Below are 27,650 nucleotides of genomic sequence, written 5' to 3' on the forward strand. Positions count from 1 at the left end.
TAAGTAAAAAAACAGCTGTACCAATTTTACCTTGAAGAAAAAAATCGATTTCGTTTAAAATGGACGAGGCATTCCCAAACCACATTTTGTGGGAACTTAGGTTAACGTTCATCCTACCTAATTGTTCGGCCCGAGAGAAATTAACTTTGTTGGTTTCCAAATAGTTGACGCGTTTCACGTGGAACGGTACTAATAGCTTCCCGAGAATTCGTCCTTCTAAAGCACCTGCGATCATCTGTGGGATCCCTTTATAGCTACATGATGTGCCTTTACATTATTGTGTTCTGATGTTTAATTAAAGTTTGAAAAAGGTTGTGACAAAAACGAAACATAGTTTAGTGCCTCTATTATACAATAGTGATACTAAACATGTGTATAGCAACATTAAAAAACTTACCTTCTATTAGGAGAAGAAGGTATAAACTCTAAAATTTAATGCGGGAACAGGAAACAATAATATTTTGTATCTGTGGGAATTCAAATTTTTTGAGTTAGTTTTGCAATCACAGATATTGTATAACTTAAAACAATGTTCCTCTATCGTCCTAAAGGATTGTGCTGTCATGGTACAGAGTAGTTCAGTGGAGCTCAAAAATTAAGCAAGCCTGCTTCAAAAGATATAATACTTCACTCCTCGAAAACTGGATGGATTTAACATTTTATAGAATAACATTTAGGTACTACTGACTGTAGACATTTCAAGTTGGAGCACTATTATCTTTCTAATATTTTGAGGAACAATATATTGTGTATTAATAATTTATATACAATACCTTTTGCATAGATAATTCAAGTAATAATTATTTACGTTTGTAACAATGTTGCTCTTTATAAGATACTCATAAACAAGTAGAAATTCCAATTAGCAATATATTTTTGGAGATAATAGGGATAGCGCATAATTACGAGGTTTCCCTCGAGTAAATTCAGGGCGACACTTTTTTACGGTAAGCGGGATTTACCTTCATCACGGGGGATTAATTTATGAATTTATTTGGAAATATTTACAATGCCCCTTTCACGTACGACCAACGGTTACAGGAAGGTACTCGCATTTTATTTCCGCGTCACCTATTTTAATAAATGTTTAATTCATTTGAATTTTGTTTGCTTTTTTGGAAATCTATAGCAGAAGTAAACAGTTATAATGCAACTACACGAAAAATATGTACACGAAAGAGGGTCGAATCGTGTTATGTGACCGTATAAGATTTATTTACCTGCTGGATTGTTCTGTAAACATTATTGTGCTATTAAAATATATATTACCTGTGATACAGTTTATATCACTTGGAAAGTTGATTTATAAGTTTGGCAAGGTGGTAATGCAATAATTATTAGAACTCTTACAATTGTTTAGAAATTTTCTCCTACTTTAACTTAAGAGCGATTAATTATTGGTATATCCCTCTCCAACCTTTTCTGCGCACTCTTTCTTCCCCAACTTTCGTTTTATTAGTCTCAAGAACTTTTGTTTGAATCCGTTCAGTAGTTTTCACGTCATGCCCGGACAGACAGACAGACAAAAATTAATTAAAAATCTGTTTTGGACTCAGTATCGATTATAAAGCATCCCCCGGTCAAAATTTTCAAAATATATTAAATGTACAGAATCTTCCAGTTACAGTTTTATTATAAGTATCGATATTAACTACCGGAAATTCCGTGACATCTTTCCGTCCAAAATGTTCAAAATTCTTCGAACTTCATGGTCGCTTCGAACTTCGAACAACACTTCGTGGTCGCTGACTATGGGTATCATAATAAGGCTCAGATTCACTCAGCGGGCGATGGAGAGACATTAGGAACTTCCTACATAAGACCTTCATCCGAGAGAGAGAGATATATTTTTTTTTTTAAGTGGGAAGTTAAACCCGGTTTCTATTATAATCTAAGAGATAAGTCTAAGAGATTTTAAATTCCAGAATTTTCTTTTCTGGTCTCTTGCGAGGCTTAGGCCGTGGCCAGAAAGACGTACCGTCAAACAACCGTTTGCGTTCCCGCACGACCCGAATGTTTTCGTTGTACCTACTTTATTTACTTTTCCATGTTGTGATGGAATCCGGTAAAACCTCAAGCTTTGATCATAACGACAAATATATATAAATCAGGGAAATAAATTTCTTATATGCTGATTCCTTGAACTTTTTTCTTTTGAATTCCATTTTTTTTAGTACACATTACGTGTTTTTCTATAGATAAGTATGTTGGTTGAAGCAAACTTACGCTAGACAATAATGCGGCCACGACGAAGCAATATAACGTCATTAGGGGGCATTTGATCCACCCGAGTGCCCATGTTGTGAAGGCGTTTATGAGACGAGGACGTGGATCTTCGCAATAAGATTATTTAGTGCTTCATAAAATAAAATACCGTGATTAAATAATATCTAACAATACGGAGGGCAAATAAAATAAATATTAAGCAAAAAAGTATTTAGTGTCTAAGTTTTTGTAAAGTCGAAGGAGTATTTAGAGCTGTAAGTACTTTCACTGTTTCATTGTTTGTTAGGTTAAGTTAGGACAGTCTTCGACAGTTCGACACAGATCACGGGGCCATGTCTTAGACCGGAATTAGGAAATTAGGGGTTTTGACTTCCGAGCCTCGGAGAGCACGTTTAGCCTCGGTCCCAGTTAAATTGGTAAAGCAGAACAGTCCACATTAGATCAACGTTGGGAGTGTAAGTTCAAAATCTTAGTTAATCTTCTTAGAGAGGAAAAGAGCTCCAAGCAGTGCTGCAATCCATTATCATCAGCATATCAACGTCCCACTGCTGGCCAGGCAGAGTGTATGGTATAAAGCTACACCCCACCACGTGACTCTAATGCGAGTAGGTGGGCTGTATTTTAGAAAAAGTTGGGGATAATGAGCATAACTGTATTTCAAAATAATTGAATGTACTCGTAACTAAAATTATCAGAAGCCTTCGTGTTTATTTGTTTATCGCTCTTATGCATCTCTACAACTGTTTTTATGATAGGTGATGCAGAAATGTAACGTTATAATGTTAATACATAGTGATCACTAGATCACTCTATTTGCTCGAGTGCTTATGTCGAGAAGGCATCGAGGATGCGAGGAATTATCTTACGTGGTAAGGCATTATGTGTGCCATTATTTGATTTCTTGTCCAACCAGTTTCTTTAACCTTTGAATGACGTCACGGAATATGTATTTCAATATAATCCAACTGTGATTTGCAAGTAAAATTTTATAGAGCGAATTTCAAAATCTCGAATTCTCCATCATTCCATATTTAACAGATGGATTACAATATTTTGCAAATGTAACTTACATTTGCAATATAAAGTGATGTTTTTCGCTGTTTACATTGTTTATTTCGCTTGTTAAATTTCCAAGATAACATCTGGAAATATAATTCACAAATTATTTTGACAAGCAGCCCAGACAAGTTAACAGTATTTTGTGTATGTGTATAATACTAAAAAATATTGACTCAGTTGAATGAGTAAAAGTGGCAGTCAGGAGCCGTCTGAATGACGGGGAATATCATTTAAAATCGTTCTATGAGTTTTAAATGAAAAAAAATTAAAGCAGCGAGTTGCCAATATAAACAAACTAAAGTAAAAGTTGGAACACTTTTGGTTTTTTTTTTTAATTTATTATTGCGAAAACATTTCTTTTTTAATTATTTTTGTACGATGCTCATTTTTTTTTGGATGCCATTGATACGGGAAGAGCATTATGAAGATTATATAGATTTGGAAGACTGGATCATCAGCGACGAATCGGAAAAGCTCCTCAGTTCACAGCATCGATAAAAGTTTCTCTGTGAATCGGTTTTTTATGGGATATACCCTAAAGGATGCACTTAGGATTTCCTTCTGCAAGGCATCGTAGTGAAGGCCATTTTTAGACCAGAGATCCTCAAACTACCCCATTATTGCTAGCAAATGTAAATGTCATGAAGGCCAAATAGTTCCCTAGTATCTTTAGTAATCTGTACCTTGATAAAGTTTAAAGATAGAGCCTTAAAGTTGAAAATCAAGATTAATCAAGATTAATCAAATTGCTGCCTGTAATAACTTCGTGAATAGTAATCAGCAGTATAAACTTTTGACTAGCTGAATACGGTACGCATATTCTACGAAGAAGATTGGATGCGCTTTGAAATTCTTGCCACCAAGGTTTCCATAAAACTAGGGAGTGGGAACCTATGTAGAATGGAAAGTTTAACGGAAACATTTTCTATTTCGACAAAGAATATTATCGCTTTACCGACAGATATCAGGCAGCTAAGCTTTAAATTATATAATAATAGAGATAAAATATAGAAAAATGTATGCCGGTTTGAAGGCATATCAATTTGTAGGAAATTTATAATTATTTAGTTTAACAAACGACTATAAGGCACTATAATATAAATATATTAATGATGACTATATCTAAATATCTTTATTTGCATATTAACTAATAGTCATTCTGACTATTATTACATATGCACCACTCATGTATTTTCCTGTCGTTAAGGTAACCACCAGTGATCACTTTTAGTAATAAGGTCGCCTATTGCCCGTGATATTTTAGGAGTACCTATATTTTGTTTCCTGTGCTACGCAAATAACTAAAAAATTTTCATCTTTGAATAAATGAATAAATAAAGGCTATAAAACTATGTAGAGTTAATACCATTAAACAAATCTAGTGAGAAAATAATGTTATAAAGAATAACTTTCCTTTGTACTATGAATTAAATGTGCTTTTATTTACATTTATTTCCAGTAAATTGAATACTCAGAATTATTAATATAAAAATCTAAAAAATATTCATCATATCTAAGAATTATTAATATTAAAATAGTATCCAGTTGAAATTACAGTAGGAGTTCCCACACAGTAACAACCACATACGTAAAACACTCTTTAATTTTCATATCATAGGTACCTACTTCCTTAACGTTGCAAAGTTAATGCTCTGCAAGACCTATCATTAGAATTGTAATATAGGTATAGCAGCGTGAAATGAAAGGCATTCTTATACTTACTAGGTAGTTAAACAAATGCACGAGATTTCATCGGCTTTATTTAATAAATTCGTAAATATGATACCTATCTATCTCTATTTTTCAGCTTGTTTATCACTATCATTCATCATCAACGTATCAACGCCCCACATTGAGGAGAGATCAACGTCTTCCGGGCTGGTACTTGGATTATATAACTGAAAAACCCTATAATCATAATAATTCTTGGTTCGACTCAGAAATCAAAACCAGGACTCAGGACGTGATCCGTTGAAGCCGAATGAGGCCGTTGAGTGGCAATGGGCGGGGCACATAGTTAAAAGACCGGTATCCGTTGGGGTCTCAAGGTTCTGAATTGACGTTCGTTAACACAAGCGTATCGTTATAAGACCTTAATTTAGTTACTAGGAAAGACCTATATCAAGCAATAGACGTCCTTCAGCCGATGTTGATGATATACCTATTCTGTACTCTAAAGTTTGCAAACATATTCAAGTGCCCAGAAATAGTTTTTCTGCATACGGTTATACATATATACAAATGGACGGTGCTGTTATAAATGTACCAATCAATTATAAGTATGCGTCATTTAAAAGGAAGAATGTATAGAGACATTTATCGTATAGGGTAGACAAGGGAAGAGACGGCGGGGTACGACCGGTTAGGTTTCAAACCGACAGCATACACTCAACTGTCCCCGTTTTCCGTGCTCGCAAGTCGAGACATTGTTTGTATTGCTTTCCTTTAGCAAATAATGTTAACGAGCTTGTAACAGAGTCCCTTGAGACTATCTCTAATTATCAATCTCGATAATATGATATTCTTTACTACCTGTATCTTTTTTCAACAGGAAATCAGCTTGTTGCTTTATGTTTAAAGTTTTAGTTCCCTATGATATCATCATCAGAATAAATTACGACGTAGAGCTTATACGCGTTGATGTCTTCCCTATAGTAACGCGAAGGCTAACGTTTGTTTAAACATTTTAGATTTTTAACAACTAGCTTTACTGAAAATTTTGGATACTTTACATCTTATTTACACTTATATAACACCTCTTGTGTTAAATGAAACAAAATTATTTAAAACAAATAGATATTAGCCATAGAGTCGTAGAAAGTTGTCAAACCATCCGAAAGCAATCTCACGAGATTGGAATTTTGGTCTGAAGCGGCGCGCCCACCTGCTTACACCACACCTGAGCCAAAAGTATGTCAACACTGACTCTTCGAACTCAGCGATCGATCGCTGGAACTTTCACATTACCTTAAATTAACACTCGGCTGCGCGCACTACGTCTAAACCGTAGCAACTATAGATGAAAAAAAAGTACAAACCTTTTTGCACGCCGCGGGGCGTTCCAAATATGAAATCCGGTTTACACTATCAGTGGTTGGGGTTAATGCACGGGCACTGTGCTGTACACACTCACACACTAGAGTCACAAAGTCTGGCGCATGGTCGCCAGGCCGGTGCGGTCGCGACGGCCGCCAGGTCAGCACTGAGGCTTTCTTCGAGACAACGCGCGCACGCGCAGGTAAGAATGAGACTATCGTAATTACACGGCACACTAATACAGCCTTTATGTGTGAGTTCACTGAATTTTCAAACATAAGGTTCAGTATCTTTAAAATGTCATGCTTATTATGCAGCTGTCATTCTTGCACACATACTTGCAGCCTACAATAATTTAACTTATTTTTCATTGCCAGAATCATTCCTGGTATGTAAGTTATCTATGAATAATTCACGATTTTTATGGGATTTCAGATTACTGAGTATAATGGAGAAGTATTACTACAAATTGTATAAGATAACGCCTAATCCCATCTCTAAGCGTTTTATAAAATAGTTTGTGTACTTACTTAATATTTACATTGAAGTGCTCAAGATTACAAGAAGCCGAGACTCAAATCCACATCTTCTAAGATTATATCTCTTGCCTTTGTGCATTGCTTAGTATGTCTGTATGTGTGGTCTGGCAAAGCATTTATGGTTCCTGGCTACATGAAGACATGTAAATAATAAAGGCAAACACAATACTACGGGTTGATATAATACTACAGTAGAATGAAAAATGAACTTTTCAGTTAATGTTTAAAATTTATTGTATATTTTTACTTCCTAGATTCGCAGTTTTGTGCAGCTCCTTACAAGTGAGAACTTCTGGGGTCTAATTTTTTTTTAATTTTTAATGTCTGTTCTATGTTATTAGGGTTGTGCATTCTCGTGATATACTTTTCTTCCTCCCTCCATATAGTTTCACGCACACGTAAAAATAGTTCTTGAAATTATTTATATGATAATGTACACTTTCGCAGTCAGAAGCTGACGCGGTGATAGCCTAGTGGGTAGGACTTCGACTTCACTTTCACCGAGTTCGGATCCCATCACATACTTCTAACTTTTCTAAGTCATGTGCGTTTTATAACATTAAAATATCACGAGCTTCAACGGTGAAGGAAAACATCGTGAGGAAATCTGCATGTCTGAGAGTTCTCCATAATGTTCACAAAAGGTGTGTAGAGTCCACCAATCCGCACTGGGCCAACTTGGTGGACGGCCTTAACCCCTTCTCATTGTGGGAGGATACCCGTGCCCTGTAGTGGGCCGGTAATGGGTTGATATGATGATGAAGATGATATACTTTCGAAGCATTTTTCTAGACGGTATTCCGCATCGAATGAGCTATCGTTCATATTTTTAGGAGTTTAACACGTTTTGCACCAATTAACACGTTTTTGAACTTGTCGACTAGACTGATAAGCTAAACATCAGATTAGACATTTTTAAGTAACCACAATGTAAGACCATCAGTTTACTTTATAATTATTTATTTATTCCATAAGGAACCCTAACGCTTTACCAACCGCCGTCACGGGCTTCTTACTAACTGTTATCCGTACCCACTACTACATAGTGAGAAAGACGTGCCTATGAAGATAACACTGTACACATACAAAACAGGTGAAGCTTCCAAAACATTCTTTCTTCTTTTGTGAATAATTGGGCTTTACATGTATATTGTATCTGTTAAAAGCGTTCATAGGGGTAACGTGGCGGGGATACCTTTCCACGTATCTTTTGTTTAGATAAAAAATAATGTATAATTTTATTTCGTATATATTTTATTCGTAAAAATTATACCAATTGTTATTAATAAAATAAGTAAGAAAGTTTGATTTTAGCCTTATTTATTTGGAGATGCCCTCGGATAGGCTATATTCAAATATCGTCAAATTTAATTAAGTTCTATGTACCTTAAAAATAGTAATTTGTCATGAACGTGATTTATTTTTCACAATTTTATTCGCTTCGTAAAGTTTTGTGTTGTTATATAACTTAATAACAAAAACTATTTAATAAGACCTTTGTCAATAGCCACAAAAGTAAAACAATAAATATTGTTTGTGTTTTATTGAGAACCCTACCACTTAAAACTTCAAACTGTTAATAGTTTTAAGTCGGGCGTAAATAAAATAAATATGTTTTTAATTTTTTTTTATAATTTTACTACTATAACTGGAACATAAGTCGATATACCGGGAAGTAGTTTAAAATACATTTTGTATTAATACGTATTGCTATCTATGATAACAGGTACACAGGATAACACTTTCTAAAGTTTTGTGTAGTAAAATGCCTTTATTAATCCTCTACATCTTTATTAATCGTCTATAAATATAAAAAATAAAAAAAAAACATCCCTTTGGACTAACAATCCGTTGCAAAGTCAGATAGATTGTGGTGTCAAGCCATCCGATACCGTAGTAGGTTACCTTCATTTCCTTAATCATATTAACCCATTACCGGTCCACCACAGAGCGCAGGTCTGCTCCTACTATGAGAAGAGTTTATGCGTTAGTCCACCATGCTTGCCCAGTGCGGATAGGTGGACTCCAGACGCCTTTGAGAACATTATGGAGAACTCGCAGGCATGCAAATTCACGATATTTTCTTTCACCGTTGAAGCAAGTGATATTTAATTGGTTAAAACGCACATAACTAAGAAAAATTTGAGATGGGATTGAATCCAAACTGGGCATGTGCTATAACTGCTGGCCGGGTCAAAATAAATGTAATGATTACTGCACAGCCATAAATATAAGGTAACCTCAGTAATAGACAGGATATTATATAAGTGAATTCGATTCTGAGAGGGAGTAAAATATGAAAATTTATAATTCCTATTTGACTCTATATTTACCGGTCTGAAACCAACCTGCCAGTAAAGCCGCACCGTCAAGCAATTAAGTTTCCATACTATACCGCATATTACCCGACTAGCCGTTGCAACTTCGTCCACGTTTATTTTCTGAGAATCCCAGGGGAACCGTTCGTTTTCCCGGGGCAAGGAGTATCTGCAAGCTGTAGGCTATCTTTTTCAAATTTTCTCAAGATTGGTTAACTTCTTGTGCCATGATAAATATCTAAGGCTTATTTTTTATTTCACTATAAGCTTATAAGTTTTTTTATACGTTTTTTTTTCTTCACCTTTTTATTCCATTATAAGTTTTATTGACTGCAATTTTGACAGTCTGTCAATCATTTATGCCAACGCAGGTCGGGTTCGATTCCCACAACTGGAAAATCTTATATCTTTAAACGAGCAATTCTTGTATATACATATATATATATAATTGGAATCTCGGAATCGGCTCCAACGATTTTCATGAAATTTAGTATACAGGGGGTTTGGGGGGCGATAAATCGATCTAGCTAGGATTCATTTATATTGGAATCTCGGAATCATTTATATTGGACATACGACTATTTTTTTAAGTCGACTCATTTGCGGACGAAGTCGCTCGGGTCCGCTAGTGATATTTGAAATGAAAAACTTTATGTTACCTAATATATATATATATATCCACGCCACTGTACCTATATAAATATATATATATATCAATAGGTACAGTGGCGTGCATAGAGGGTATACAGATGACATAAAATGAAGAAAATCACCAGTACGAGTTATAAATACTGAAGGGTAGGCTTTTTATATCATTTACAATGATTATCCTAAAGTTTCTTATAACTCGTACCGAAGATTTTCTTCATCTTATATCATCTGCATACACTGTGCATACCCTCTATGCACGCCACTGTATAGGTATATAACCTAATAACCTAAATATATATGAGGCCTGTGAGACTAGCAGTGAGACGTTAATAGGCAGCGGATGATGATTATTATAATATGACTTCAATATAAAAAAAAAATAAAAAAAAAATTACCTGTACCAGGTTAGTGTGCTACTATTTAAGACTGCATCGTCACTTGGTGAGATCACAGCCAAGTGCTAACTTGTAATCGAATAAAAAAATAGCAATGCCTGATGAATGAATGGCATTCGGACAATTACACAAGTTTGGTCTCTCGACGAGTATGCGGCACTTTCTCTCAAGGCTGATGACGTCAGTGTGTGGGTCAACGCCGAAGTTTCATTTACGAGCAAGGGGAAAGAGTTCTGACTATTTGTCATGGCTTAGCGGCAACTTTACTTAGAAAACAGTTTTCTTTTTTGATGAGTATTGCTTTACTGTACCAACAAATTGTTGGTTTTGTCATAATCAGCCAGCTCTTACTTTATCAGGAATATACGGTAAATAAATGCAAATCCTCTCAAGTTATTATTAGATACTAAACTTAGGGATTTTAAGTAGGTAATCTGTATCTTATCAATTCTCCAAACTCATTAACGGATTAGTTTGAAATTTATTTTTCTTCGAAAGTATTCTCTACGGATAAAAGAACTATATTTTTTACCGCCGTTCTTCCAAAAAAAAAAAAAATTTTTAAAAATTCATTTGTTTTTGTGGAATAAAATACTAAAAAAAAAGTTGCTTGTTTATTTAGGATATGAAGGAAGGACTAAAAGCAGGGCTGTTCGTTCTCAAAAATAACTGTTAATATTTTTATATATACCTACTATATCTAAAGGTGAGAAAACAAAATTAATAAAAAAATTAACAAAACTCAGAAAAATTAAACTAAAAAATAACAAAACTCAAAAAATATTATTATCCTAATAAATAATATTAGGATAATAATATTTATTAGGAGTCTACATAGATCAGAGATTGAATGTTCCTTAATAAAATATTTGTAAGTCAGGGTAAGTAATAAAATAAGGGGAGAAATTCGGCACTTTGTAAAATACGTCATCTGAAATATTCAACTTCGTCGTTAAGTTCGATATTTATCATCCAATTAATAAATTTATTTATTATTATTATTACTAACGTCAACATATGTATATTAATACATTATCGCAAATTGAAATAACAGTTGCTGTAGATATGCCCAATAAGATTTCATAAAACATACAAAATTGTTTGAAATATATTCAGAGATTTGTATACAATACGAATGTTTAATTTCCTTGTAATCAAAGTATAAAAGCATAGTCGACTATTTTTTTTTTCATCCTCAAGTTCAATATTAATACAGAGATAAACTATCGGATAATATGTCTCGTTTTATGCACTGGTTGTTCAATGTTCTTTGAATCAAAATAATATTATTGTTATTAAAGTAACAAAGTTTTTGGATTTCAAGTTATTCCTGTAGTTGCGAGCTTAGTTAGAATACAAATATTTTTTATTCCTTTAGGCCTTTCAGAGGCACTTATGAAGCGTTCATATTAAATTGCGAGGTGTTGGTGGTCACTAAGTTTGCCAACTTAATCCTAAAGGTACCAAGCGCGCCCTGTGAATAAAGAAGAAGAGCCCACAACAAATTTAGCCAGGTATTTTTATTTTCATCACTATCCCTGAGTCGATTAATATATTCACACGAAATCTTTATTACAATAGGATTTTTCTATAAGCTAAGATAAATATAAGATCTATAAGCTAGACCGGTAAGAACCTACTTATATTTTGCATAGGTAACTTAATCAAGCTCCTGCCGAACGACTATATTAATTTGCGTCATAGCAAGCATCATAATTTAATTTCAATTGCTGTAAAATATGTCCCTATAAACTCCCAGTTTAAATGAAATATTTCATAAAGTCATTTTGAATGGAGTGCTGCGAGGGCTAGAATCTAGTTATTGTCTGACTTTACATAAAGACGCCAAATGAGTTTGTGGCAGAAGAGAGAGCGTTGTAATTGAAAATATTTTAAAACAAATTTACGTCTCCCTTACTTTAATTTTGAAAAGAAAAAATGATAATGGAAAATGTTTGTTATTCTATTTTCTTGCATATTCCTGTAACCGGAGGAGAAAGGTATTATTTTAATGTACATTTATTAATATTATAATAAGGAAGAAAGTATCATCATCCGCATATCGACTTATTACCGGCCCACTACAGGGCACGGGTTTCCTCCGAATGATAAAAGGCTAAAGCCGTAGTCCCCCAAGCTGGCCCAGTGCGGATTGGTGGACTTCACACACCTTTGAGAACATTATATATTAAGTTTCAACACGATCTTTTCCTTCACCGTTGAAGCAAGTGATATTTCATTTGCTTAAAACATACATAACTTTGAAAAGTTAGTGGCGTGTGCTGGGATTCGAACTCCCGAAAGTGAAGTCCTACCCCTGAAGTATATTATTTATTAAATAAAATCAGTAAAAATTATTTTATTTCGTAACATTATTTTTAATGATGTTATGTTGTAATTATGTCATTAATTTAGCAAATTTCCTATAATTTTAAAGTTACAAGGAAGCATATTTGGTAATCAGCTGTGATTAAATGACATTATCTTTTAAATCGTTATTTCTAAAAACTACTTTTATTTCGCAATAAATATTTTGGTCAAGTTTGTTTAATAACTAAAGTGTCAGTATTTCTTTATTCGTGATTTAAGAAATTATTTCTAACTGTCCAAATGCAGCAAAGTCGCGAAAAATCGACTTGATTAAAACGTGATTTTTAACTAACATTATAATGTCTACGTGTAAGTGTATATCTATATATATATATATATTAATATATATTACATGTATCCCTACTTTTATTTCACTAGAGAAATACGAAAGTGCGTTTGTTTCCAAACTTGACGGCCGATTGGCGCAGTGGGCAGCGACCCTGCTTTCTGAGTCAAAGGCCGCGGGTACGATTCTCACAACTGTAAAATGTTTGTGTGATGAACAGGAATGTTTTTCAGTGTCTGGGTGTTTATATGTATTTTATCAGTATTTATATACATTATTCATAAAAAATAATATTCATCAGTCATCTTAGCACCCATAACACAAGCTACGCTTACTTTGGGGCTAGATGGCGGTGTGTGTATGTATCGTCGTAGTGTATTTATTTATTTATTTATAATCTTGATGAAATTTGGAACAGAGATACTTTGAACCCTGGAGACGCTTAAAAATCATTTTTATTAAAAAGCAGTCGATTTAAAAAACTGACCGGGATACTATTAAATGCCCGGAAAGTAGTGTTAGCGCAGAAAAAAAAATGAAAAGACTTTTTTATAAATTGTGCAAATAGATGACTCAGATGTCAGTCTTAGCACAGTCACCAGAAAAATTCATATTTTAATAATGCAGCGTTTTGTCGCAACAAATAGGTTTTTAATCTTAATCACGAATCGCCCTAGGCTATCCACGGTAACTAAGTATGCGGTTATACGACAAAAACTCAGACAATAGCAGAGTATTAATTGTTTTAAAATTATTCCCACCATGTTATTAGCATTCAATTGTGCAGTTTCGTAAAACCATTAGCGTTTCATCCAAAAGAAAACCGAGACAAAAGATTAAAAAAGTAACCTAATAACGCTTTCCCGGAAAAAAGCGAAGCAGAAATATCTCTACCGATAATAATGGATTCCACCGACTTGGCGTGCGTACCTTCAAATTTGCAGGAAATTTCCCGAGTTACGTTCGATATTGCTTCTATACGTTTTTCTTTTGAATTTGACAATCATCTAGCTTTCCGCTTCACTATTGCCTCGGGGTACGTTTTTGTAACCGTAAGAGCAATTTATGGTGTTTTTTTGGAACAGACGTTTAGTTTTGGCAGCTTACAGACTTTATGTTTACCCGACTGCGGCGAAGCAAAAGAGTATGCGTGTGGGTATATGTACAATATGTATGTTTATCTCTTCCCTAATAACTACTAACCTATTTTTATTATTTACACGTGATATCTTTTTGGAAGCGTCTTGATTATTAACTTGTTTGCGACTTGATATAGTGCATATATTTCAAGTCGCAATAAAGATGGCGCCTTCTAAAGACCATAGACAATAACAAAAAAAAAATTTTAATAATTCCGTGTTGGTTAAAAAATCATCATTATTATCTGTTACCAATACCACTAAAGGGCAGGGTAAAATTCAAACCTGCTTGAAAATAATATAAAGAATTCTATGGCATTCTGGTTGTAGAAAATATTTATTGTTGCTATAACGAATTCATTTTTTCTTAATCTTTTTTTTAAATTTTATGTGAAGAAAACTTTTATTAAAAATATTGCTGTCGTTTAGTTAAAGTCGAGTTTGAGAAGCCCCCCGGATCAAATATATCACTTTTGTTGCTACCGAGCGTCAATATTTCACTATCAGCTCTGGGTCTCAGATTTACATAATATCACTTGTGAATATAATTACTATTTCTGGTAGACAAAACAACGATGGTAGATGATAGACGAAATAGGTAGGTAATAATTCAATGAGTTTTACAATACTTATATCTAAGCATGTTACAAGCATATTTGTACAAGAGTATTTAAAAACAATATAATTAGAATACTATATTTTATATGGTGGGTGGCTTCGGCCGTGTATAGTTACCAACCTACGGATAAAGACGCGCTGCTAAGCGATTCAGCGTTCCGGTACTAAGTCGCGTAGAAACCGATTAGGTAATATATCTAACTGCCGTTAGAGAGTATCCTAACAGGTTAACACTACCATCTTAGGAGTTGCTCACCTGTTGGTAAGATGGTAGTCTTGCAGATAAGGTCTAATTTGTAGCGAAGAAAAACAAATATGTACCCAATATTTTAGATAGAAACCTCTCGAATTATCTCTGTGTTTTTGTTAACTTAATATTTGTGTTATAAAGTTTGCGGGTTTAGAAATACGGCCGTATTTTCAGGCATTAATGTTGCGACAACTTTGTTGGATAAATCTTTTGGAGTTTGTATCGTATATTTAAGTATTGCTCGCGACTTTGTCCGCGTTTATGTTTTTTTTGGTTTTGTTTAAATCCCGCGCGAATAGTTAGTTTTCCCGCGATAAAGTATCCAATGTGCGTCTCAGGAAGCATAATACCGCCATGATCGATTTAACTGTGAAGCCGATTAAAAAGGCGTTTTTAAAATATCTGCAGCGTTTAATATAAGCGGTATTTTATAAGGGAGAAGGAGGCCGAGGTAGGAGAAGAAAGTGGGAATTTTTTTTGGCTTACTCATTATTGCACCCCTAGGATATTCATTGCCGAGTACTCAATGGAGTGCTTGTTTCAACCATGTACCTGCCATGCTGCTTCAATGTGGGTTTAAAGACTTTTTCACAAGTTAGTTTAATTAGCCGGGACCAACGATTTAACGTGCTCTCCGAGGCATGATGGTGGACAGCACACAAATCCTAAAAAGCGCTGGTACTTATCGAGAATTTCCTTACAGAAAACCGATACTCCAACAGTGAATCCAATAAATAGGCTTATGGATGGATACATTATCATTAACATGATAATTCACAAGAAAATTCCAAAGAGGGCTGAGGTCATGCAGGCGGTCTGTCGTTAAAATATTCTAAAACCAAAAGGAAAATGTTCAGTATTCAAGTTAGAAGAAGACCGTGGACCAAGGAAGAAGATGAAGAATATAATATAAAAAAAACATTCATTTATTTATTTATACTCTTTGTTTGCACTCTAAAAGTAAAAAAAAGACAGAAGAAGAATAAAAACAAACGCAGACAGAAGTCTTTTCGCTTAGTAGCGATTTCTACCAGGCAACATTAGGAATGATTTGATTCTTTTTTTTTATTGGGCCATTAAACTGGTAACAATCAATGACGTTATAATGAGAATAACATAAATAAAATGACCACAGCATGCTTAATTAAAATAATCTAACAGCTTATGAACTAACAAAGCAAAATTCTAAACTGAATATCTGCAATACTATACAAAGAAAAGTGATTAATTTAAGCTATGAAAGTAAATGTTTGACATGTTTTTTGAATGAGGTCAAAGAACTTCGAAAAAAGGCCACAGTTGTTTCTGTAAGCATTTATGAGTGAGCAAAATTGAAAGACAGGGGCATGTTGTCCTATTTTGGTCCGACCAAAACGTAAATGAAATAGTTTCCGATTCTGCAGGCGACTACCCGAACGCGGTTCCATAAAACTTCAACCTCTCCAATATTTCCGTTGACTCAATGTCTCCATTGATGACTTTGTAAAAAAAAAACATGTCTAGCATTTTACGTCTGTTCTTTGTTCGAACGTAACGTATTCATCATCAATTTATTCAAAAAATTGTTATGTTGGTCAACTAACTAACCTCTAATATTAAAACCGTTACCAATAAACTGTGCTTCTACAATTTACATATCCCCCAAAGGTGCGACTACCGGTGGTTGAGTTTAATTTATAGCGCAACTTTATGGTACTCTTGCTTACATATTATTTTCTTCCACAAATTTCCCGGTAGAGGATTACAGAGAATTATTAATTTCATTTCGTATTCGATGAATATTTAAGTTTAATTTGCTAGAATCCGCGTCAACCCGAAATATTTCTGTGTGGAATAATGTATAATTTTTTTATTGTTTATTTGAACATGTATTTTTTTATAAGTGAAACTCAGCCACGTTTAGTTGATATTAGTTCATATTGAATTTTTTTTTATGACAAAATGCATTGAGTTGTATTAATCGAGAAGACACTTCTCATTACTGCCGTCTAGTTGCAGCACTTATGAACGTACCTACTTAGTAGCATAAGCGCAAGAAACATTTAAGGAATAAATGTTTGAATTAATTTAGTATGCCGTTCTTATTAAATATCTTCTGCGCCTATGGTCTTCACGTCTGGTAGCCATAGAGCTGGCGCTTATTTAGCCCAATGGATAAGTCTAGCAATTCAAAAGGACAATAGGGCCAATATTTTGGGTACCATACCGCCTACGGTCTTCAGATAAAAAACTTTTAATTAATATCATGTCCCTAAAATTGGCGAAGAGTTGGCGCTTATTTAGCCCAATGGCTAAGTCTAGCAATTCAAAACGGCAATAGGGCCAGTGTTTTGTGTACCATGCCCAGCAGTGGAAATTTAGATGGCTTATTTATTATAAATATTAATGTTAGTAGCAGGTAAGTTTTGTTTGTAAATATTTAGATTTTTCTGTAATAATTATTGTTTAAACCTACAAGTTGGTTAAAGAGATATCTTTGTTTATGTAAAAAAATATCTTTAATTTAGAAGAAATAAGAATCTTCTGTACCCTGGGGCACCTCGTAGCCACCGCGGGGTGTGTAATATTTTATTTGAAACTAGCTGCCCTACGCAACATCGTCTGCATCAAATCGGTTATTATCGGTTTTAATATCTTAAAAAAAACCAAGAAACTAATTGCAGCGCCACCTACCGGGTCCAGTTTTATTTCCAAACGCGTGCATTCGATTGTTGTCCCATATGCCTTGCCTGCCTCGACTTGCTGTTATCTGTGAAAAGTTATGTCCTTTATCTACGACAATATTTAACAGATCTTCATTAAAATTTGACGAAGCATGCTTGATAGTATGCACTTTAAAATTAAAAATAATTATTAAAATCGGTTTAAATTTAACGGAGCTATGTAGTAAAATTAATAAATAATGCCTTTCCATTTCCCGGAGGAAACTTGTTGTTTATCGGGATAAAAAGTAAACTATATTATCAAAATTAAGCTTAATTGTCTATACTCCGCGAAAAGCAGGAGTATCTGTGTGGTGTAATTTATAATTTCTTCAATCCTTACACTCCACACCAGACAGATCCTCGGCAATACACCCTCTACGCACGTTTCGCTCCGAAACCGGAGCATCATCAGGAGATGTTGACTTTACAATGAATAATTGTTAAGTGAAAAATTCGCCAATGTGTCGCCTTTTATAACTTTCTGACCCCCACCTAATCTAAGCAAAAGATAGCAAATTAAGCTTAATTTTGATAATATATCATGGATTTCCGCAAAGTAACGCCTGCTTCTATACAAGTAAACTATATGTTGACCCTTAATATCAGCTACCACTATACCAAATTTTATTTGAATCGGCATTACGTGATGCCCGGACAGACAGACAGACAGACGAAAATTAAGACCTCAGTATCGATTATAAATCATCCCCCGGTCAAATTTTCAAAATATATTAAATGTACAGAAATATTACAGTTACAGTTTTATTACTAGTAACGCTTATAAACGTATCACCGTTTTCACACTATCATGTTAAATACAAAAAAAGAATCAAAGTGCTTTCTATCACAGTGTAAAGAAGTACAGTAGTAGAAATACATTGAATATGGCCAATACTGCCCCGTACAGATTTTAATCAATCATGGTTTATGCAGTGAAAATGGATGGCTGGCGCCGCTCTGTTACTCCTGGTTACAATAATTTAATTGCTTTTCGTTTCGACCGTGGCATCATGGGAATAATTGAACAGTTTTGTTCCTATTGATTTGGTCGTTACGTTGTTTCAATTGACTAGTGCGATTGAAAATGTCTGAATACATGCTGTCTTCTTTAATAAAAGACGTTGTACAATGCTACCCGAAGTTTTACGATGTTACCCGATAGTATTACAGAAGACAAAGTATAGGTATGAGTGACTCATCCAATCATAGTATAATGAATTTCTAGTCTGTTTGGAAATCATATAAAATACCTCCTGAGTCTAATCGAATCCGGTCATAGCCCAGTGGGTAGGACTCCGTCTTCCCTTTCGTTCTCAATAAAGTTCTCAAAGGTGTGTGGAGTCCACCAATCCGCACTGGGCCAGCGTGGTGGACTACGGCCTTAACCCTAACTATGGGATACTTCTAACTATGGGAGGATTATCTTTTCACTCTCTCAATAGGTTCTTTTCATACGGAATCGTGATGTCCACATAAAACACCCTCGACTGTGCCCATACCAATTTTTTTGGTTTGTTTTTGTAAGTGAGACTCGCGAGGTATTTTATTTGCTTTCCAAACAGACTAGAAATATTGTATGCACACTGAATACTTTTGGTAAACTTGGGTTGTCTTACTTACTAGTACGTAGGCAAGGTAGCCATTTTGATTAATGAATGGTTTTAATGATGTTGGAATTATAAATAAATCCGTTGCAACAAACACCCATAGACGTCTAGCCTCAAGTATGATACATAAATACTTATAAAATAAAGATAAGCACCCAGACACTGAAAATCATTCATATTCATCACACAAAAAAATTACAGTTGTCTAAATATAAACACAGCCTTGGATTCAGCACTAATAAATATAAGACAAGACAGCGTTGCCATGAATTTGTCAATAATTATAAGGAGTAGTTCAACACCACATATAGTTAGATTACAAATTTCTTGTGACCTGTGTTTGTTAACGATAAAGTTTTGAATTACATTAAAATCAAACTTGCTCATGCAATTAATTGTGGGACATCAAAATTGACACCTACTGCAAAACTGTCCATTCTGTATCACGATCTCATCACGATTGTGAAATAATTTGATACAATGTTCAAGTAGTTTCACGCGCCTTTATTTTTATTTACAAATAAAATTAGCCCTGTTTTTGCTATACTTTTTCAAAAGGTAGACTTTTATCGGCAATGCATTCTTTGGTGTACATGTTTGTCGCGGTGATGAGTTAAAATCAGGGACACTCGCATGTTTGTTGTAATGATGTTAAAAATATTGAATGAATGAATGAAAACACTTTTATTGTACACCACATAACAACTTGAACATATAGTAAAATTATAAATAAAAAATTAACAAAAGTATATAATTTGGCGGCCTTATCGCTACATAGCGATCTCTTCCAGGCAACCAAAGGCGTTAAACACAGCTCAAGAAGAGAGGTAGGTGGTGCATTTAAATAAACATGCATATATACCTATATACATATATAATATATACATATAATAAACTTACAATAAAATATATAAAATAGTATCTCACTACCGTGTAATTCTCATGTAATATACGCATCAAAAGTGCCACCTATGGAATACCTACTTGAATAAAGCTATTTTGACTTTGACTTTAACTCTTATATATTATATTCTTCTGGTAGCCACGTTCAACAACGGATCATTCTATGTAAGATTTTTCAGTACTAGTCCTGAGTTAGAAAATATGTGGTTTCAAACCTCGTGCCTCGCAAAGCACGGTAAGCTGTCAGTCCCGGTTATTATTACTTTCATAGTCGTTAAAACCCACCAACCCGCATTAGAGGAGCGTGGTGGGTCTGCTCTTAAACCGTCTATCCTATGAGAGGCGAGACTCGTGCCTGGCTGTGGGACGTTAATAGGCTGCGTATGATGATGGTTAATAATTTATTCATCTGTATATAGTTGCTTTGACCTCGATGAAAACGGTATCCCCGTTTCCTTGCGACATCGGGACTTTGCCGTCCTTTGGGCCTAAGGATTAGGAAGCGGACTTATGATAATAGTCAGACACCTTGGTCATCGTCCCATATGAAGTTGTTCAGCTTCACAGATTGCATAATAGTTGATCCGAAGATCTTCTGTTTCCGGGCAGAGTTCCTTAGACTGGCCTTCCCACTCGGTTACGCTGCATAGACCATACAGACACGTCCAGTTATTAATCACTTGCCCGAATCGCTAACCATATTCTTATAGCATATATGTGGAAGGGTGATGATAGGCTGATACGATACGATGATACGCAGTCTGAATGCACTGTTCTAATACGATACGCGATACGGTCCGTTGCTTTGTGAATCCAACTGCCCGTACATTGGACATCGGACAACGAATTGTCGGATGAATTGTTCGATCATTAAAGGAGAGCTGATATAGAAATAAACAATAATATGATATAATACGGACATAAACTGACAGGCGTAGATACTGCCGTGTTGTTATAAAAGAGGCGACTCTTTAGACTTGTGCTGCATTTGCAAAAGAAGCTCTATATTAGGTATTCGTTTTTTTTTTAATTGGAAACACATAGAAAAAAAAACCGACGAAGTATATGTACTTCCTCGGTTATAGTTATCCATAAAAAACGTAGTTCTTATGGATAACTTTAACACAAATGAATGACATATAATCATCTTACACTAATGTAAGTGACTCCGTACCATAAAAAAAATAGTTTATCCAATCGTGTATTCCAAAATAATTGTGGATTTACATTTATTTATTAAGAATTAGCATATTTGGGTAATCAGAGTATTATCTGATAAAGTGACTACTTTAATTTTAATAGCTACCTATATATATATATATATATATATATATGTGTGTGTGTGTATAATCTGTGTGGATAAAACAAATATTATGTTAAATGATAATATTTCATAAAAAAAATGGGGTCTTTTAAACAAATAGAGTTCTCTGATTCTCTTTTTAAAAACCTGAAACAGCATTTCAATTGTGTACATAAAAAGTATGAGCTCCCTTGTAGTTTATCTTGCAGATAATAGCAAGACCATTCGCAAATCCTTTATAGGTCTTAATTAAAAAACTTGGAAGGTTTCGTGGCACTCAAAATGCTTTTAGCATAAAATGGTCTTTAAAAGATTTCCGGCATGATCAAATGATATAACATAAAACCCTTTTCAGGGGTCTTCTTTAGATATTTACTTACAATAAATGGTCAGAAGGCTTCCGTATACGGAAGTGATAACATTTATTATTTTACAATATATTGTATTGTTAAAATATTTTGTAAAATAATTTTACACATTTGATAAAAAAAAAAATGATTCCAAAAGTTGGAAGGTACAAAATCAATGAATGGTTTTCTATACTCAATTAAAAGTATATATATATATATAATATTACTTTTCATCGATGTAATAACAAACATGAAATAGGTGGACCTATTGCTTAAATTGTATCGGAATATTTACATTAGTGATAACGGCAAATACACGGGCAGCAAATACAATATTATTGACATATTCGGATTATTGTCAATAATATTTCGTGTGGGCGGAAGCCATAGGCCTAACCACTCTCGTGCGTACGTAAACATATTGAATCAATGTGCACCGTAATTTTATTTTTCAAATAATATGCTGTAAGGCTTCGGCTTTCTTTTCGCGGAGACGGAGTTCCGGCACGCACCTGACTTTTCAGAGTTTTGAGCGTTTCAATTTAAGCAAATTTAAATATCACTTGCTTTAACGGTGAAGGAAAACATCGTAAGGAAACCTACATGCCTCAGAGCTTTCCATTATGTTCTCAACGGCCTGTGAAGTCTACCAGCGTGGTAGATACGGCCTAAACACTTCTCATTCTGAAAGGAGACCCGTGCCCTGTAGTGGGCTGGTAATAGGTTGATGAAGTTGATGATGATTCTGTAAAGAGCAAGGTAAATAAGATTGTCTTGACAACAAAATAACATTTTCCGAAAATCACCAAGATGGACTTTTTTAGATCGATAATTAACCAATATATTAGTGATACATACATTATTTACATGGTTATGGCAAACATTTTTTCTTCATCATATGGAATAAACATTAAGCTTTGTTAGCTATAATCCGTGAAAAGCAGTAAAATCTAATCGGTGTAATTTATAACTTCTTCAATCTCTACACTCCATACTAGATAGAGATATTCCAAAAAAACTTCTACGAATACGCGCGTTTCACTTCGACACCGGAACAACCTCAGGAGGTGTTGACTTTACAATGAAAAATTCGCCAAATGACCGATAGGTGGCGGCAAAAAAGGTATAAAAGTATGCAAACTCTAGTTAGCATTGATTCACCAAGGTAATGGACTTTCATATTTTTACACTGAGTCATATTATGATTAAGCAGTTTTATAATTTTGTCATCGCAAAGGGTCTCTAGATAAGGGTATGACAACGGCATTGTGTCCGTCTGAAAACGGGCCTTAATTCTGACAGCTTTTATAGTGAAAGTAAAGTGATCCCTGAAAATAATTTACTTCATCGTGCTCTCAAGGTTATTAAAATCATTCTTAGTAGAAGATTTTAAGTTAGTCGCAGAGGTTTGTTCGTGATTATGTCATCATTTTAAGAAAAGCTTGACATTACTGAGAGTTACGTTTCAGTCAACTTTGCTACGTTAAGTAGGTACTAGTTTATCTACCTAGATAAAAGAATACCTTAGATAATGTAATATAATTGGTATGTATATGTAGCGCATAAGCTAAAAGGCTTGTGATATTCACAATAGTCCTAAAACCCACCCCACATTTCAGCTGCGGGATGGGTCGATGCTTTAAAACCGTCTCACCTATGGCTAATAGGCCCGTGATGAGTAGGGGGACTTTAACAGGCGGTGGAAAATGATGATATTAACCTTCTATTACTAATGTTCAATGAACTAAGCCTCGATTCACTTTATAATATAAAGCGCGACCTCCTAAATCTCTTTAATGTCACAAAAGGACGGCTCGCCGAGCTCACGTAGCGCTGGTTGAGCACTTGATACCACTAACTGCTCTATTATTAATTTACCAGCAAAATAAATTAGATGAGGACGTGGCATTCATTTCTCTGAGAATAGGTGTAACTGGCCGTTATATAATATACACGAATCACCTATTGTGTCAACACGAACTAAAAAATGTAATAACTACAACCATTTGAATGTTTGCTATAGATTTGTTCTTTCAAAACATTTGTAGATCAGTGTGAGGCTGAATCTCGAATGTTGATTAAATGTTAAATGCCGTGCCCTCGCGCCCTATCGTGCCATTTCCAAAATGGAACCACTTGAATGTCGGTAACATGACATGTCGCCATTTGAGTCTCTGCGTCACTACTACCATCTCTGAAACTGATGGTTTGTTAGTAACATTGACGATTGAGTGTAGGCAAGCAACCTACTTGCATGTATGCCTGATAATTAATAGGGGACTGTGTGACTACTGAGTGTCCTATTTTGCTGACTTCACTAAATGCATTCATGTATGCATTGAGTATGCATGTATGTATTTATGCATCCTCCATTCCTTAGGCATGGCTTTCGTTCTTAACGGGTATAAGGATTCTCATAAAAAATGAATCGTAAAATTTGTCCTGCTCGTAGAACAAGCTTCTTATTTTTTATATTTTTAGGCGATGGAGAAAACCCTTACGATAAAAAAAACTGTTCGTAATCAAATAACGTGTGTTAAACGATTATTAACGATGTTAAACCTAATATAGTGGTAGGTACGAACGTGGTAGTTAGGACTTCGGCTTCAATTTCGCGGCGCCGGGTTCGAATACCAGCACTTCTACATTAAGTAATGTGCGTTCTAAGCAATTAAAATATCACTTGCTTCAATGGTGAAGGAAAACATCTCGAGGAAACCTGCGAGCCTGAGTGTTCTCCATAATGTTCTCTAAGGCGTGTGCCAATCCGTACTTTGTCAGCGTGTTGGTCTTAAAACCCGTTGTGGGAGGAGACCCGTATCCTTTAGTGGGCCGGTAATGGGTTGATATGATGATGATGATGAATTAAAAGAAACATTTAACTTAGTCTTGCGTACGATTTGGAAGACAAAAACGCAAGTATATTAGTTTGATCCTTAAATATGTATATAAGTTTATTCCTAACAACAGTCTTGGTTGACACAGGGTGGGTGACCCTGGCTTCGTTCATTTTAACTTTGACGTACCTGAAGGAAACATCCAACACTATTAAACTTCCTACCTAGTAGCTCTCGGCCTCCGAAATGACGGCCTTTTGGCGCAGCGGGCAGCGATCCTGCTTTCTGAGTTCAGAGCTGTGGGTTCGATTCCAACACTTGTAAAATGTTTGTGTGATGAACATGAATGTTTTTCAGTGTCTATATAGGTTTCATAAAAATAATCATTAGTCGTCTTAGAACACAAGCTACGCTTGCTTTGGGGCTAGGTGGCAATGTGTGTATTGTAGTAGTATACTTATAAAAAAAAATAACTAGTTTAGTATTTTTTTAATTCTGCTCGTTTTCCCTGGATAAAAAGAATCGTTATATTATTCTACCTTCTGGGATGAAAGCTATCACAACGCAATTTTAATTATTATATTATATTAGTTAATCCAAATAATTAATTAAAAAATATTTGGATTTTTATATTAAAAATTCGCAGTAACGACAGAATTTAAGTAATCTGTTTTTATTCGCCCCCGTGCCTCTGAGACAGTGGCGTGCACGGGGTTTTTGACCAGGGTATGCATAAAGCAGGTGCTTGGCATGAAATGGAAAAATGCCCGTCCAAAACCAGTTATATCAAATAATTTGGGTGCAGTGCTTTTTTGCATGTATGAATTGCACGCCACTGTTCGGAGAGCACGTTCAACTGTTTCTCGCGGTTATAATCACTAAACATTGATACTAATCGCTAGGAAGCCTGTCCCCAACCATGGCAAATTGTCTAATGATGATGATTTAAGAAACAGGGTCACAGCTATTATTATTGTTGAAATTCACGTTTCACTGTGTCACTAAAGGACCGTTCGGTGATACCGCATAGTGCATTATATCGTTAAATTGTTTAATGTATGACGGCGAAATGAAGTTTCCATCACTTTCCTTCTTTGTGGCTTTGGTTCGTGATGTGGAACATCTTATGTGTTGGTTATCGTTGTGGCAACGAATAATGGACATATAATCAGGCTTTCCTGTGAAAAGAAATTTAAATACAGATTTTTTTTTTCTTAAACAAATGTGTGTGAAACCACACATAAATTATTAAACCATAATATTTGAAACTATTGATATGCATTGATTTAATTTGTCAAAATTTAAAATTTAAAAAACCCCGACTTTTAATATAGTGTGCATTTTCAACTAGTCAAGCCTTTTCTAGCCAATTTTTTGAGCTGTGAAAAAATATGTAAACCGGTATTTTATGGCTGGTTCTTTTTAAAACACACACAGCCAAGGACATTCGACTAATGACCGAAATCAAAATCGGTTCATCCGTTCGGCGCTACAATGCCACAGACACACAGATAGTCACACACCCACCCACACACACACACACACATATCTGACCGTATTGCAAGTTTATTGTTTGCTAGACCCACACACACAAACATATCTGACCGTATTGTTTGCTAGAGAAGTTTGCAATTGAAGTTTTACCTTTACCTAAAACTTTCGCAGACTTGTAACTTTAGTCTATTTGTCAGTGCAACTCAGATAATACTTGTTTGAAGTTAGTTTTCATAAACTTTTAACTGTATTTTGCAAAAAAACGGGTTTAAACTTTTATATTGACACTACGCTACTATTGGGGAATTTATAATTTCTGAATTTTCTCTCATCCGGTATGGCGTTACACTTCAGCCCTGGCTTGTTACCAGCCTATGTACAAAGACCGTACACAAAGGAGGTACAATGCTGCGTAGAAACCGTTTAGTTATAAGGGTTTAAAGTAACTGCCATACCCCTATACGCCATACTGCCATACTGCCATACGCCAGTTTAGCCCACTGCCACCACACGCAATACCATCTGAGTCTGCATCATCACTTACCACCAGGTGAGATTGTAGTTCAGGGCTAACTTAATTTTATTATCTGTAGCTAACCACGATTTCCATAGTGCTTTGTTTACTCATTAATGTAATGCTTTGTATACTCATCAATGCAAAACGCAAGTTACGGTCTACCCACAGATTCAAAACACATAACACATCAAGCTTATGCCCGTGTGTACCGTATTACGTAATTTAAACAGGGCACCGAATTAGACTAATGAGGATCCGCAACACGATACAACATAAATCTCTTGAATGTGACAAATTTCCATCATTTAGTAGTTTCGCGAAACCTTAATTCCAATTATTTCGAAAGATGAACGAATGAAGATGAATCATTCATTTCATCATGAATCATCATCAATCAAATCTACTGAAAGATGAATGACTAAAGACCAAGCAAAAAAAAAAGTGTTTGTACCTACTACGTAAAACACCTACATCGTATTATTCAATTTCATAATCCTAATCAGCCCAATAGCGACCATTATACTACAGGCTACGGGTCTCTTCTTGTAATAATAAGGTTTTAAGCCGTAGTGCACCTCAATGGCCGAGTTCAGATTGGTAGGCTTCACACGCCTTTGAGAACATTATAGACAATTCTCAGGTAAGAAATATTTCTGAAAATGTTTTCATTCACCGTTGAATATTTGATTAATAACGTAAAACGCAAGTAGCTTCGACAAGTGTGTCGAGCGAACTTGGTTTCCGAAAGGGAGTCCTAACCACCGATGATATTAAAGCGGAGACCGCTTTAATATCATCGGTTATAGGCCATAAGGTAAGATTGATATTGAGGTTCCATTCACTAAGCTGGTCACTTCTGGGTTGATGGGCTTACGTAGGAAACCATTAGCATCTGGTAGTGGTTAGTCTTTCGAGAAAGAGGCGAACCGCTGAATCCAACTCGGATGGGCAGCGTTCGGGAAACTTCGTGACATCTTCTCGTCCGAAATACCTCAGCGCCTGAAGACTAAAGTCAACAGTGCGTGTTGTCAGTGATGACTTACGGAA

The 27,650-nt window shown here is 35.0% G+C and overlaps 1 protein-coding gene across 1 annotated transcript in view; it reads right to left on the reverse strand.

Annotated features, from left to right (window-relative positions):
* The window catches only part of LOC120626629 (sushi, von Willebrand factor type A, EGF and pentraxin domain-containing protein 1), a 104,818-nt gene extending 98,348 nt beyond the window's left edge, over positions 1 to 6,470 (reverse strand). The window contains exon 1 of the mRNA XM_039894249.1: positions 6,324 to 6,470. The gene's annotated coding sequence lies outside the window, so the exon portion shown is untranslated. The remainder of the gene's footprint in view (positions 1 to 6,323) is intronic.
* Positions 6,471 to 27,650: the final 21,180 nt, after the last annotated feature.

Source organism: Pararge aegeria, chromosome 9, assembly GCF_905163445.1.
Source record: "Pararge aegeria chromosome 9, ilParAegt1.1, whole genome shotgun sequence".
In the NCBI taxonomy this organism is placed as follows: Eukaryota; Metazoa; Arthropoda; class Insecta; order Lepidoptera; family Nymphalidae; genus Pararge; species Pararge aegeria.